This window comes from Danio aesculapii, chromosome 2, assembly GCF_903798145.1.
Source record: "Danio aesculapii chromosome 2, fDanAes4.1, whole genome shotgun sequence".
Classification (NCBI taxonomy): Eukaryota; Metazoa; Chordata; class Actinopteri; order Cypriniformes; family Danionidae; genus Danio; species Danio aesculapii.
Window position 1 is genome coordinate 51,891,644 of NC_079436.1, and position 15,980 is coordinate 51,907,623.

Consider the following 15,980-nt stretch of genomic DNA (forward strand, 5'->3'; position numbering starts at 1 on the left):
CTATGAAAAATAACATTGGTAATGAAACTCCAGTCACTTTCACTATACCACAAGAAGTACAGCGTGTGGTAGTGGAACATGTGGTGAAGCATGATCCAGAATATCAGGGACATCACCTTTCGCCCCCCAAATTACGAGTGTTTTCTGGACACTGCCCCAAGCCTAATGGGGAAGTTGATTTCACCACATGGCAACTGTATGTTAAACAATTACTCCCAGACACTTCACTGACAGAGAGGCATAAGAGACGACACATTCTAGATAGCCTCCTCCCCCCTGCTCTTACTGTTGCTCTTGGAGCTGGTACAAATGCACCACCAGAAGTGTATGTGCTGGAGCTCGAGAAAGCTTATGGAAGTGTCACTGGTGGTGATGAGTTGTATATTCAGTTCATAGAGACACACCAGAACAGGGGTGAGAAGCCATCTGATTATTTGAGGCGACTTCATGCATTGCTGCTTGAGGTGATTGAAAAGAAGGGAGTGATTGGCAAGCAATCTGACACTCTACTTCTCAAACAGTTTATTAGAGGGTGCTGGGATGAAGTCCTTATAACACAGTTGCATCTTAAAGAGTTGTTAACAGCCCAGTCACCATCTGAATTGAGTTATTCGAGCTTACTCTTCAAACTGAGGTCATATGAACATGAAAAGCAGCTCAAAGAGAACCGTATGAATTTACATTTGTGTGCGCCTCCAACCAGAGCTCAGAGTCACGTGCATGTGGCTGTCAATGAGGGCAGTATAGCTAGGTTGGAGGGGTTGCAAAACAATGAGGTGTTGATGAGACGCATAAAAGAGCTTGAAGCTGAAGTAGTTAAAGCTAAAACCCAGACATCTGCTACAGTGAACCGACAGGGGTTTGATCAACTTCAGGCTAGTGCAACTAAGAAAAGAGGTAAAGAAGTGAAGCTATCACGCCCTGTGGCTCAAACACAACCCAAGCCATTGCCTATCAGTGGGTTTTGCTACCGCTGTGGTGAGGACTCTCATTATTTACAACATTGCACCAATCCTGTGAATGCTGCCTTGGTACAGCAAAAATTAGTGCAGAGACATGAACAGAGGGGCTCTCCCAACAAAATGATGATGCCCACTACACATTTAAACTCGGCATAGCTTCTGTTGTGGAACGAACAGAAGCTGAGTTAGTGAAAAGTTCCACAGAAATGAGTAACCACGTTCCAGATGGTCTAATTGGGGTACCATGGGAAAGTGAAGCTTGGTTGGATGGAGTTAAGTGTCTTTGTTTAGTAGACACGGGATCCCAGGTGACCTGTATAGCTGAATCTTTCTACATGCAGTACTTGCGGCATCGAAACCTTACTCCCATAGGGAATTTACTTCGAGTTGAGGGAGCTGCTGGACAAATAGTTCCTTATATTGGGTACATTGAAATAGACTTACAGTTTCCTGAATCTGCTTGTGGAACAGATGCGGTTGTCACAGCATTAGCATTGGTTTGCCCTGATCAGGTCTATAATGCACGATTGCCCTTGCTAGTGGGGACAAATGTTCTCCGCTATCTTGTTCACGATTTTAGGATGTCACGGGGAAAGGAGTACCTACAGAACATGTCTGCCAGTGTAAATTGGATGACTGCTTATCACCAGTGTGACAAAGTATTGCCACCTGGTAAGCGGTCACAATATTCTACTCCTGTTAGACTGTCTAGTAGAAAGTCTGTAACCATCAGTAAAGAGGAAAAGTGTGAAGTAACAGGGGTATACAGATTGAAGGATTTTGGATTGAACAAGACAATGATTATTGACGAGCCCTTGATGCATCAAATTCCTGGTGGTTTGGTGGTTGAGTGTAAATTGATACAAGCAAAGCTCAGTGCTCGGAATAAAGTTAAAGTAGTCATTCGTAATGTTTCAGATCATAGTGTGACCTTGCCGCCAAAAGGAGTGCTAGCTGAGTGTTCAGTGGTAGACTGGATTAAAAACGTGCCTCTTTTTGATGATACAGGCAAGTCACAAGCTAAGACACCCCTGATGGCGAGTATCTTAGCGAAGATGGAAGATCCTGTTACTGTGGATTTTGGGGATGCTCCTATATCTGAGGAGTTTAAAGCTCACGTCATGGAGAGAATAAATAGAGAAGTGTCAAATGCATTTGCGAAACATGATCTAGATGTAGGCCATGTTTCGGGCGCAACACATCGAATAGAGTTGATTGAACATGTTCCTTTCAAAGAGCGTACTCGTCGAGTCTCACCCGCTGATTTTGATGATTTGAAGAAGCATTTGCTAGATTTGCTAGCTAGTGAGATTATAGAGGAATCAAATAGTCCTTATGCTTCCCCAGTTGTACTGGTGAGAAAGAAAAATGGAGATTTAAGAATGGTGGTTGACTATCGCAAGCTAAATAAACTGACAAAAAGAGATGCGTATCCTCTCCCAAGGATTGAGGAGACGTTTACTTTGTTGTCAGGCTCAAAGTGGTTCTCAGTCTTGGATTTAAAGAGTGGATACTACCAATTGGAGGTAGAGGAAAGTGACCGTCCCAAAACAGCATTCACTACGCCATTTGGAAACTGGCAGTTCAGACGATTACCACAAGGGCTGACAAATTCTCCTGCAATGTTTCAAAGGACTATGGAGAAAGTCATGGCAGGTTTAAATTTGCAGGAAGTTATTGCTTTTCTCGATGACTTAATAATTTTTTCAGATACACTTGAACAGCATGAAGAACGGCTCATGAAAGTCCTTCAGCGGATTGCAGCTTTTGGATTAAAGTTGGCACCTTCCAAGTGTAAAATTTTTCAAACTTCCGTCAAGTACTTAGGGCATGTTATTTCTGCTCAGGGTATACACCCAGATCCAGACAAGATTTCTGCCGTGAAGGAATGGCCTATTCCGAAAACAGTCAGGGATTTGAGGGCATTTCTTGGTTTTGCTGGATATTACAGACGCTTTGTCGAGGGTTATTCCAAGATAGTTAAGCCTCTGAATGGGTTATTGCAGGGTGAATTTTCCACTAGGGGGTCGTCATCCTCATCTTACCGTGTTAGGAGTAAGTTGCAATCTTTAGCTGGAAGATGGGATGATGAGTGTCAAATTGCATTTTACACTGTCATTCAGAAGCTTACAACTGCACCGACTCTGGGCTTTGCAGATTGGAAGTTACCCTATATCGTCCACACAGATGCCAGCGTAAATGGTCTAGGTGCTGCTTTATATCAAGTACAAGACGGTAAAAACAAAGTGATCGCCTATGCCAGTCGGGGTTTGTCGAGGAGTGAGAAAAACTACCCTGTACACAAACTAGAGTATTTAGCTCTTAAATGGGCTGTGTGCGAAAAATTTCATGACTTTTTGTACGGTGCAAAGTTTACCGTATTAACTGACAACAACCCGCTAGTGTATGTGCTTACGACAGCTAAATTGGACGCGGCTGGTCATAGGTGGCTCGCAGCTTTGTCAATGTATGATTTTGATATCAAGTATCGAGCAGGCAAAACTAATGTTGACGCAGACGGACTTTCACGGCGTCCACAGGAGCCGCTCAGTGATGATGCCGAAACCATCTTGATAGATGAACGAATTGAAAGCTTACTGAGCAAAGCCGAATGTGCTGCTGTTGAGTTTGAGAAGTTTGGACAGGAGGAGATTAAGGCTGTGTGTATGAGACAATCTGTATTTTGTGGAATGTTTTCTTCACAGCCAGATGAAGGGGACCCGGTGGAAATTGGGGCTAACCCAACCCCTGCTGTGGAGATGCTACTGTGTGACGAGGATGTAGTGCCTGATGACCTGATAGAGCCAGAATGCTTCCCTGGACAGACTACTCTACCGAGTATGACTCGGACAGATTGGTATCAGTTACAAAGAGAGGATGTTGCCCTCAGAAAGGTGATTGGCCTTTTGGAGTCTGGGGAAAATCTGTCTCATGCAGAAAGACTCAATGAGTCTAGGGAAGTTAGTTTAATGTTAAGGGAAAGGAACAGACTAAGGTTAGTAGATGGGGTCTTGCACCGTATGGTATGTGATCAGTATGGGCAAAAATATGGGCAGCTAGTAGTCCCCCCTAGTTTCAGGGACAGAGCTCTTGAAGGCATTCATGATGAAACCGGGCATATGGGGTATGAAAGAACTTTGGAGCTTGCTCGAGCCAGATTTTATTGGCCTAAGATGGCAGAGTATGTGGAAAGAAAGTGCAGAACTTGCGAGCGTTGTATCAGGAGAAAGGCCCGTGCTCAAAGGGGTGCTGAGCTAGTAAACATCAAGGTTTATGCTCCCTTAGAGTTGGTCTGTATTGATTATCTTTCATTAGAGCCAGACTCCAGTGACACCCGTAACATCTTGGTGATCACAGATTATTTTACTAAGTTCTCATGGGCATTTCCCACTAAAGATCAAACTGCCAGGACTGTGGCTTCTGTGTTGTGGGAAAATTTAATTTGTCATTTTGGTTTCCCTAAAAGAATGCACAGTGATCAGGGAGCCAATTTTGAGTCTGAACTTGTGAAAGAATTGTGTACACTAGCTGGTGTTAAATCCCGCACAACACCTTATCACCCTAGGGGAAACCCAGTAGAAAGGTTTAACCGAACCCTTCTGGATCTACTGGGAACCCTGAGTGATAAGAAGAAAGAACATTGGAGAAAATATGTACGTCCACTAGTGCATGCGTACAACTGTACGAGAAATGACGCGACTGGTGAGAGTCCTTTTCTTTTAATGTTTGGACGTCAACCTCGTCTTCCAATAGACCTCTGTTTTGGGATTAACCCCAAGGGGTATAATTCCAAAACTCACACTCATTATGTCAATGAACTTAAGCAAAGGTTACGGTATGCTTATAAATTAGCTGTCCAAAATACTGAGAAGAGGCAATTGATGAATAAGGCCAGATGGGATAAGAAAGTCACAGCTGCTTCAGTTGAGGTGGGCGATCGTGTTCTCGTTAAGAACGTCAACATTCGAAGAAAGCATAAAATAGCAGATCGCTGGGAGTCCACTGTATATGTGGTAGTCAAGCAGCCAAATGCAGAGATTCCGGTGTATGTGGTTCGGCCCGAGAATGGTGATGGCTCTGAGCGTATCCTCCACAGAGATCTTTTGCTCCCTTGTGGGTTTCTTCCAGTCAGTCCTACTGTAGAGGATGAAATACTCACTGTGCCAGAGAATGGCTCTTCTAGAGTAAATACAGATGATCTGAGAGAGGATGCAGGGGTTGATAATTGTGGTGAAATTTTGGAGGCTGAAAGTTCAAAGTCTTTGAATCCTCATGCTCCAGAATTCAATTCAGTCTTGCAAAATATTCCTGAGCTCTCTGGGACTTTTAATGTGACAAACGGGCAAGATGATGAAATTAACCCATTGAGTGATGCATCTGTTGAGAACGAGATTGAAAAGAGTTGCGAGACTGAAATTCAGCAAGATGTTTCCTCCTTGGAGGAAGATGATGATGATGTGGCAGTACAGCCTGATGAGTTGAGTGTTGAAGAAGAGCAGGATTGTGTTGTTGGCTTAAGAAGGTCTAAGAGAGAAAAGAAACCCCCAAATAAATTAAATGATTATGTTGGGTGGAAAGCACAATGCAATAGGCAGGGTGTTACTTTGGAAACTAAATCCAGTCAAATAAGTCAAGTACTTGAGATGATGCAACAACAAATGAGAGTGCAGCTAACACAAAGCGAATTGTTGTTCAGCCTTATAGGTTAGCTAATTAAGTGCCTGATGAGGACATCAGAGTTTTGAGCAGGGGAGGATGTAACCCACTCAAATAATTGAGTATTAACTATTGTTTTATTTTGAAATGTAATTAAGATTCAGATTTTTTTTTTTTTTTTTTTTTAATTGTTAAAATATATGTATTTATATATTTTATTTACTTACCTTACTTGATGCACAACATTTGGGCATGAAAAATAAATTATAGATGTATATTTTTATATTTAGAAGTTAATTTCTAAAAACCGGAATTTAGGTCAAGGGTGACTGACGTCACTTGCACGCCAGCTTGTGATGAAGATAGGAGAGACAGAGGCCAAGATGGCGGCGTGACGTGTGGACGTGGTTTCGGAGGTGTCTTCAGGAAAATTGAAATAGGTCAATATATAGCCGTAAGAATACATATCTTTGTGTATAAATGCGTATATAAATATTTTACCACGTTACTCACCTTGCACAGAACTTTCTATGGGCAAAAAGAAAATTAACAAAACTTCTAAAGGGAGAACACGTGCGCCTACTATGGAAACTGTTGTAAGTGATGAAACTAGTATCGCTCGCTCACTGGACATAAGCTCATCGGAGAATACAGAAGAAAACAACTGGTTTGACTCACGACCAGATATGAATGATCATCTTGCAATCCCGCTTCCCGATACTCCTTTAAAGCCTGCTTCTAAGAAGGCAAAACTGCAAGACAGGGATGACAGTTCAACGGAAATTTTGATGGCGATTCGCGAGCTGTCTGGAAAATACGACCAGATGTTGCAGAAAATTTCAGCGATCGAAATAACCACTGGATCAACTGCTAAGCAGATTCAATCTTTGTCCTCCACTGTTTCCCAGCTGGTTACAGAAGTAGCAGTACACAAGGAATCTCTGAAAGCGGTGGCTTCGGAGATTCAGGAGCTTAAAAAATCAAATAAAAACTTTAAGGTCGAAATTGGGGAAACCAAGCGCTACAGTTGGAAATGGACTCTAAAATTACATGGCGTGAGAGAGAAGGATGGAGAAGATACTCGGAAGAGGGTCATTGATATTCTCAGCAACGTAGTACCTGGCATCAGCGATGATCTCGAAGCCGCTGTTGACATTGTACATCGTCTTGGCCCTAAAAGAGGGGACGGCTCTCACAGATCCATCATCGTTTTGTTTGTGCTCCGTCGTTTTCGCGACCTCGTTTGGCAATCCGCCAGAGGCTGCAAATTCCTTATCGACAACAAGTTGCGAATCACGGAAGCCCTTTCAACAGAAGATCGGGTCGCCAGAGAAAAACTGTGGCCTCTTGTTAAAAAAGCCAGAGATGACGGCAAAAAAGCATCCTTTCGGGGTTCGTTCGCATTAATAGACGGTCAAAGATACAACTATGTTGATGTGAAGTAGATTGGTCTTTCACAGGGCGACTTAATAGACCTACTATCACATCTCTGAAGATTTTTTTCTCTCTCTCTTTTTCCCATGACTCCGATGACGTGACCTGTCATAACTTTAAGTGATTTGTCTTTTTTCTTTATTCTCAATTGATGAGGAAATGAATAGTAAGTATGTAGTATGCTTACTCTCCGTTGATTTAGCATGTGAATAATTAAAAAGGTTAAATAACAAAGTTCGCCATTAAAGTTAATGATGTGCTATCCTTAAAATTGATATTCAGTTCATTTTTTCTTATATAAATACAGTAATGTGCAATGGTGCGATTAACCTACGTTTGCATTTAAGAATTGTTCTCGGTTATATGTTGTTCCTATCTCAGTCGGTTTTTTCGATCTAAATCTAAGAGGTATACTTTTTCTTAATATTTAATGGAATATAAGTTTAATTCATTTTCTGTTATGTCTTTAAATGTAAGGGGTTTACGTGACGCTATAAAAAGGAAAGCTGTTTTTTTGTTTTGTAAGAGCAGTGAGTCTGATATAATTCTACTTCAGGAAACACATTCATGTGAAATGGATGTTAAATTTTGGAAAAATCAGTGGGGCAATACTATCATTTGTAGTCATGGCTCTAACCATTCTGCTGGAGTTTTAATGTTATTTCACAAATTTAAAGGTCAAATTCTTGGGACAAAATCAGCTGATGATGGAAGATGGATTATTTTAGCACTTAAACAGGATAACTCAAACTTTATTATTTGTAATATTTACGGTTGTAATTCTAGATCAGATAATAAATCTTTATTTTCTCAAATAACTTTGGAACTAAAAGAAACAATTGTTAAATACCCGGATTCTATTATCGTTCTAGGTGGCGATTTTAATGAGTGTGTTGATAACACTTTGGATAGATTTCCTCCCAGGAACAATGATGGTCTTCATTTAAATACTAATATTTCAGCTTTATGTTCAGAATTTTTCCTAACAGATGCCTGGCGTTTTTTTCACCCTAGTTTATGTGACTTCACCTGGTCTAATAAAAATAGATCCTACCAGTCAAGAATTGACCTCTTTTTGCTCTCCTCTTCAGCTCTTCAATTTGTAAATGATATTTCTCACTCATTTGCTCCCCTTTCAGATCATAAACAAATTATATTAAAAATGTCTGGCAATTCCAATGAACTCCCAAGTTTGCGTGGGTATTGGAAATTTAATAATTCCCTTCTAAAGGATAATTCTTTTAATGATAATATTAAAAATTTATTTTCAGGTATATTTTCCAAAAAATCTGTTGATAGTTATAAAACAAAATGGGAATTTTTTAAATTTAAAGCCAGACAGATTGCTATTCGAAGAAGCAAAGAGCTGAAAGCATCTAAAAACATTAAAATATGTAATCTCTTGAATGAAATGAATACTTTATTGCTAAAAATACTAACTCCAGAAGAAGAATTGCATTTAAGGGAATTAAATATTCAAATTAATCAGGCTTATTTGGACTTGGCTAAAGGGGTGTTTGTTAGATCTAGAGCAAAATGGCTTGAGGAAGGAGAGACTAACTCCAATTATTTTTTTGCTTTAGAGAAAAGAAACTGCAGGAGAAACTCATTAACAGCACTCAATATTGATGATGCCAAATGTACAGATCCAAAAATAATTTCTACTTTTGTTTCTACTTTCTATAGTAATCTTTATACTTCTGAATTTAATACAGATAGTTGTGAAAATTTCTTTAAAACAATTAAAAATCACATTTCCCCTATTGATGATGATTTTAAAGATATTTGCGATGCCACCTTGACACTGGGGGAAATTAAATCTGCATTATTTTCCATGAAGAAAAACAAGTCCCCTGGCGTTGATGGTTTTTCGGTTGAATTTTATATTCATTTCTGGGACCTAATACAGTCCCCTTTGCTCGGCATGTATCAAGAATGCATTAGTCAGAGAGAAATGACTCCATCGATGAAACAGGGCATTATTTCTCTAATTCCAAAATCCGGGAAAGACTCTCTGTTAATAGATAACTGGAGGCCTAAAATATTGGCCTTGGTTTTCGCGAATAGATTAAAAGTTAAGATCAATAATATTATAGGAGAAACACAGTCAGGTTTTCTAAAAGGTAGGCACATTAGTAATAACATTAGACTTATTTTAGATTTGGTGGATTATGCTGACTTTGTAAATTCTAAAGCTATATTACTCTTTCTGGACTTCTATAAGGCCTTCGACACCGTTGAGCATGAGTTTCTTCTGCAGTCTCTCAAACAGTTTGGTTTTGGTTCCTCTTTTATTAATATAATTGAAATGTTTTATAAAGGGATCACCAGTTCCGTCATAATTAATATGTTCACCTCACAAAGATTTTCTATAAAACGCGGTGTCAGACAGGGATGTCCAATCTCCCCACTTTTATTTATTTTGGTTACTGAATTATTATCATTAAGTATTATGCATAACCAGGATTTAAAAGGTATTTCCATTTTTAACAGGGAGATCAAAATCTCTCAACTAGCAGATGACACCACGCTTTTTTTAAGAGATAAAAATCAAGTTTTTAAAGCCACTCAGATAGTTAAACTTTTTTCATGTGCATCTGGACTAAAACTTAACTTATCTAAATGTGAAATAATGTCTTTGCATAAATGTGATGACAAAATAATTGAAGGTATTCCAGTTAAAGACTCAGTAAAGTATTTAGGCATTTACATATCACAAAATTTAATAGCCAGGCAACATCTTAATTTTAGTAGTAGATTAAAGACAACACAAAATATTTTTAATCTTTGGTTACAAAGAGATATATCTCTATATGGGAGGGTTCTTCTCTCAAAAGCGGAAGGTCTTTCTCGCTTTGTCTACCCTTCACTTTCCTTGTATACAAATGATGGTACTATTAAAAGCATTAATAAAATTCTCTTCAACTTTATATGGAAAAATAGGCCCCACAAATTAAAAAATGATGTGATATCACAATGTAGAAGTGAGGGGGGACTTGAAGCCATAGACTTCTTTAGATCTGTCAATGCATTTAGAATAAATTGGCTTAAAAGATGTTTATTAAATCCAAATTCTATATGGTTTTTCATTCCGAATTATATGTTTAATAAAATCGGTGGTCTCTCCTTTATTTTAAAATGTAATTTCTTGCATAGTAAACTTCCGGTTAAATTAGCCAGCTTTCATCAGCAGGCTCTTCTTGCATGGAAGTTGTGTTACCTCCACAACTTCTCACCCCACAAAACTATCTTGTGGAATAATAAAGATTTAACTGTTAGAAATAAATCTCTTTTTTATCCTAACTGGTTTGATAGAGGCATAATTTATTTACTTTCTTTATTTGATGATTTTGGTAATTTACTATCTTATGAGCGCTTTATGACTGTTCATGACTTTCCTATTCCCTTTAGAGAATATAATACTGTTCTTAAAGCTATACCTACAGGATTAATGCATCTGGTCAAAAGTCATATGCAATACAATACAAAAAATATGAAAGAATCAGCATTAGTACTGGAAGGCATTGACTTTCATGATAAGAAATGCAATAATAAGCATATTCAATTAATTCTTCAGCAAAGAAATCGTATTGCTCCGCGAGGCAAATTTCATTGGGCTGCATTAATTAATAATATAGATTGGAGAAAAGCTTGGTTTTTGCCTCATAAATACTTCCTTCCTAATAAAACTAAAGAAATTCACTTTAAAATATTGCATAAAATATATCCGGCTAACTCATTTGTTTCCAAATATGTTGATATTCCAAGTAGTTGTACATTTTGTGGTAAGGATGAGGAAACTTTAATACATTTATTTTGTACATGTGAATTTGTTCAGAAATTTTGGTTTGACCTCTATCGTTATTTAAACACCCCTCCTACTTTTGCACAATCTTTTAGTTTAAAAGAAATTATTTGTTATTACTCAGAATCTTCACATAAATCTAAAGAATTTATTTTCAACTTTTTTATCTTGTTTGGAAAATTTTTTATACATAAGCAAAAATGCATGGCTTCAGTCCCTACTTTTCGACATTTTCTGATTGAAGTTGACTCACTGCTCAAATCTTTCCGTATATGTAAAAACAAAAAATGTGTCAGATTCCTGGTCCTATATGAAGAACTGCTGTCTACGGACTCTGATTTGAGGTAGAACGCTTTCCCAATGCTCTTAATTTAATTTCATACATTTTTATACAATTATAATTTATTCACCCCTTCCTTTGTTTTGTTAATCTCTTTTTTTTTTCTTTTCTGCAGCTAATGTAATTTGTATTTTCTCCTTTGTATGTCTCTTATATCGATCTCCTGATTGTGGTTGTATATTTGCATTCTTTAATAAAAAAAAAAAAAAAGATAGGAGAGACACGTTTTGGCTGTCTTCTAACTTAATTCATCCTGCCAATCCTTCATAAAATTCATGTCCCAAATTGTTTCGCTGCATTAGGTAAGTCATATGCATTCTGATTTCCTGCATATTTATTTTATTTTTCGATTTGTTAAGTTATATTGTATGGATGATGCATACTGTTCATGGATCGGTGTAAATGTACAAGTTTACCGTGTTAAATGTGTTTTACTCTGTTTCATATGTATATATTTTGAACATGTTGTAAACTGTTTTGTGAAAATGCTCTTAGATGAAGTTAACAAGGTTATGTGAAGTTAGTGTGACTGACGTCACTTGCACGCCAGCTTGTGATGAAGATAGGAGAGACACGTTTTGGCTGTCTTCTAACTTAATTCATCCTGCCAATCCTTCATAAAATTCATGTCCCAAATTGTTTCGCTGCATTAGCTTACTGACACTGGACCGTTCCATCGTGCCGCGGCCGCATTGGACTCGTGCAGGCAAGGGGAGAGACTCCTTGCATTCGCTCTGAGGATTCCTGCCAATTTGGATGGACGCATGTCATCATTCAATCGTCTAGGATTTCCGTAGGAACACATACACTGATTCACATTTATTGAACTACGTTTTACATTACATACAAGACTGAAGTTTTTTTTCACATATTGAAATTGGGACATTTATACTGTTCAAACTGTATTTCCTCCTGTATAGTTTGATTTGTTTTTTTTAAAAAAGCTGAATTGCTGTGAATATCATATTGTATTTTATTTATTTTTGTTTGTTTTGAATACTTGATTACATTTTCATCAGGGCTGAAAAGCAGTTCAGATACATAACAGAATATTTCAATACAGCAAACTCAAAAGTATTTTGTGTATGGGTATTTAATTTTTATGTGAGCAGTTTGAGATTATAATATGAGTAATATGCAAATTTAGCCACACCATTTATAAATATCTTGTTTTGTGGGTGTGAGATATCCCGAACCCGAGATTCCAAGTAAATTGTGTTGTAAATTCATATATAATTTGGAAGCTCAGACCCAGTAGATATTTTTTCCCCTTTTCAGTTAAATCAACTTGATAGGTGGGTTACAAAAGCACTTCACGTGAACACCTTAATTATATTATTGTCTATTAAGGTAAATAACTAGATAACAGATGTCCATGTAGGCGTAGTCAGTAGTGTCTCCAACGTTAGTGAAAGATACAGAAGGGCATCTTGCTGATTTGATTCAGAAGGGTACTTTTTTGTCAGACGGCTCACCGGTTTGATTTTCATTCACCGTCATTCATTTTAAAAAGCACACGGTCCATTTTATTTGTAAATGTTTAACTCGAACACATTAACTCTACATGTGCCTAGTTAGATGTGGAGCTAACATTACAGATTCACTCTAGTGAACAAATAAAAATCGTCATCATAATTTACTCGAGTGTACGCCTCAATGTCTTGCGCCCCCCCTTAATAGGTACTGGTGCCCCCACAGTTTGAAAACTAATGAATGAGTACTATTATCTAATAAAAATAACTAGTGTCTAATGAGTAAGCAGCACTAATGTATTTAAAAAACACTAGTAGGCACTAGTATTCCATGAATAAGCACTAGTATCTAATGAAAATATACTAGTAGCCTGCTTAACGGAAAAGATACTAGTATGTAAAAAATAAGTACTACCAGTTAGTAACATGAAAATATATACGGGCTATAAATGTCAAAACGGCTTGCCATATGTCCTCAAAATCTTTTCTAGTAGAAAATATGTCTAGAAATACAACCTGGTTAGAGTAAAAACATTTTTTTAATAAAATACCAAGAATCAATATTTTAGTTTACGCTGTTTTCGAATTATGTTTGATTTTTACGATCTAAAACAATAAATACCATTTTGGCGCTCTTCAATATGACGTCACGTGACAAGTCGTTGTAGCCCCAAACGATGCAGATCACTTCCGCTTCATAACTGTAGTTACAGAACTAGATAAACATACATGAAGCTCTCGGGATGTGTCGAGAGATGCCGTATATAGACCGTCGAAATCCCAAATATGTTCAATGAAATTGCATAAATCAGTATTTCAAACGTGAAAAGACGCCAGATGCAGCTTGCCAGGTAACTGTTAACTTTACCTCAATTGTTTACCTCAGAAAAACATTCAGATGAACGACAACCACTCGTTGTTAGCTAAAACAAAACTCAAAATTTTTACTATAGACTGTATTAAATATTTATTGTAATTTTCCTAAATGGTTCTTTAGTGGGCTTAATTAATGTTTTTGTTCCTTTTTGAACAAACAGGTTTTTAGTACTAAGATGTTTACATTTTAAAGTACTATGCATTATATACAGAGCCTATTAAATTGTTATTGTAATACTAGGCTACCTTTCGCAGGCCTGTGGCCACCCTGGTGAAAGAAAAAAAAGTGGACCTTTTTGCAGTTATTCGCCTAATTTTCTATTTAATAATGAGGTTTAAATACTGCATTTTAGTGACATTTTAAGCACTATATTTTTGCTGGATCAGCTTGTTGGTTGGTCATCATAACCGCACGTTTCACGTTTTGATGTACCAAACACATTTCCTAAAGATTTAGAATAAATAAATATGAAAACGATTCTTATTTTTAAATACAAATTTATTACACCATATATTATTAGAAAAATAGGAATAAAGTTTTAAATAAAAGCTGGAGCCTATTGTCATTTATTAGGCAAATAACAAACTGGCCAGCACATTCAACTTTCCTCAGTCAGAATTTGGGATGCTGGAAGTCACAGGATTCCTCTTGGTTTTAAAGCCTTCTTCGGTGTGTGGTTTTCATAGGTATTTTTTACAATTTATTATGACATAGCAGTCAAAAAAGACAAATGAGCTCATGCATGGGACAAATTCTGGACCTTTGTCAGTGAGGGGTGGGTCTTTCGGCTACGGGCCTGTTTTGTGCAACCTGACCAGATGATTTAATATATATAAAAGTGTACTCACTATTTACTCACCTTACCAAACCTGTGAGTTTTTTGAGGTTTTAAGGTTTTTAGGTTTTAAGATTTTAAGGTCAAAATTATTAGTCCCTTTAAGCAATATTTTTTTGATAGTCTACAGAACAAACCATTATAAAATGACTTGCCTAATTACCCTAACCTGCCTAATTAACCTAGTTAAGCCTTTAAATGTCACTTTAAGCTGTATAGAAGTGTCTTGAAAAATGTCTAGTAAAATATTATGTACCGTCATTATGATAAAATAAATCAGTTATTAGAAATGAGTTTTTAAAACTATAATGTTAAGAAATGTGTTGAAAAAAAATCTTCTCTCTGTTAAACAGAAATTGGGTAATTGGATGTATGTATGTATGTGTGGTTCATTATTATGGCGGTATGGATTTTAGCCAATGACTTTAATAGATCTATTTGAAAGAATTCATAAATGCAGATGGATTGGTGTGGTTTTGTAGGGGAGTGCTTCTGCATAAAATGTAACAAACTAATTTAAATCATATATAAATAAAAGAGCATAGATTAAAGTGAAATAAACAATGGTTTATGGTTTTCAGTCGAGTCTAACAGTATATAAGTACAGAAATTAGATAATTAAATATAGATTAACACTATATAGTCTTCATTTTATGTGTAATTAAAGACATTTAATCATTGTTACTTGATAATTTCTTGTTCCTAAATGGTTTAAATTCTCTTGTAATATTACACAGGCCTTAAAAACACATCCAAATGAAAATCTTGCATTCTATTAGTGTTAAAGTTTTGCAATCACTGCACAAATGATCCCAATATAATCCCAATATCAAACATTGCAATGTCGATGCTGAAGCTATATATTGTGCAGCCCTAATAGAAATGTGCCTACCAAGAGGGTTTCCTGTGCTATACAGCATGATTTAATATTATACTGACTTAATAGCCATGCATTGTATATGATGTATATATCCAGCCCTCAAATTTGATCATTATACATTACAGCTGGCTTAATTTGATTAAGTCGTAATTACAACATGCAAGAGCCAATGATGGTTTGGACTGAAGCTCAGGACAGAAAACCTCCAGAAAAACAACAGACCGGTAAGAGACACACACAGCATTTTTAATGCTAAAATTGTAGCAGTATGTGTTAGATAACAAGTTGCATTGCACTAATGTGAAAAGTAAATCACATAGTTAATGATAGGGCTGCACGATGTTGGAAAAAAACTGACGTTGCATTTCCTGAAATACATATTGCGATATTGAGTATAATTTTAACAGATGATGAAATAAATAGCTTTGAAAAGAATAAATAATTTTAGGACATTTTTAGATGATAATAGTAGGATTTTGTAGGGGTCACATCTGCATAAAATGCAATAAACCAAATCACAAGCAATGATTAATACAGTAATGCAAAGTTACAAATAAATAAATACATTATGTTTTTTCTGGGAGTCTAACAGTATTTAGGCACACAAATTGAATAATTAAATACAGTATAATCTTTATTGCATATATATACTGCACATTTATACAATTAATGTTTCTTAAAGTTACTAAAATGTTAATTTCCTGCATCTGAATGCTTCA

At 36.8% G+C, this 15,980-nt stretch overlaps 1 long non-coding RNA gene across 1 annotated transcript in view; it reads left to right on the forward strand.

Moving 5' to 3' along the window:
- Nucleotides 1-13,396: 13,396 nt before the first annotated feature.
- The window catches only part of LOC130213852 (uncharacterized), a 44,925-nt gene continuing 42,341 nt past the window's right edge, over nt 13,397-15,980 (forward strand). Inside the window, exons 1-2 of the long non-coding RNA XR_008835512.1 lie at nt 13,397-13,520; nt 15,387-15,485. This is a non-coding gene — a long non-coding RNA (uncharacterized LOC130213852). The remainder of the gene's footprint in view (nt 13,521-15,386; nt 15,486-15,980) is intronic.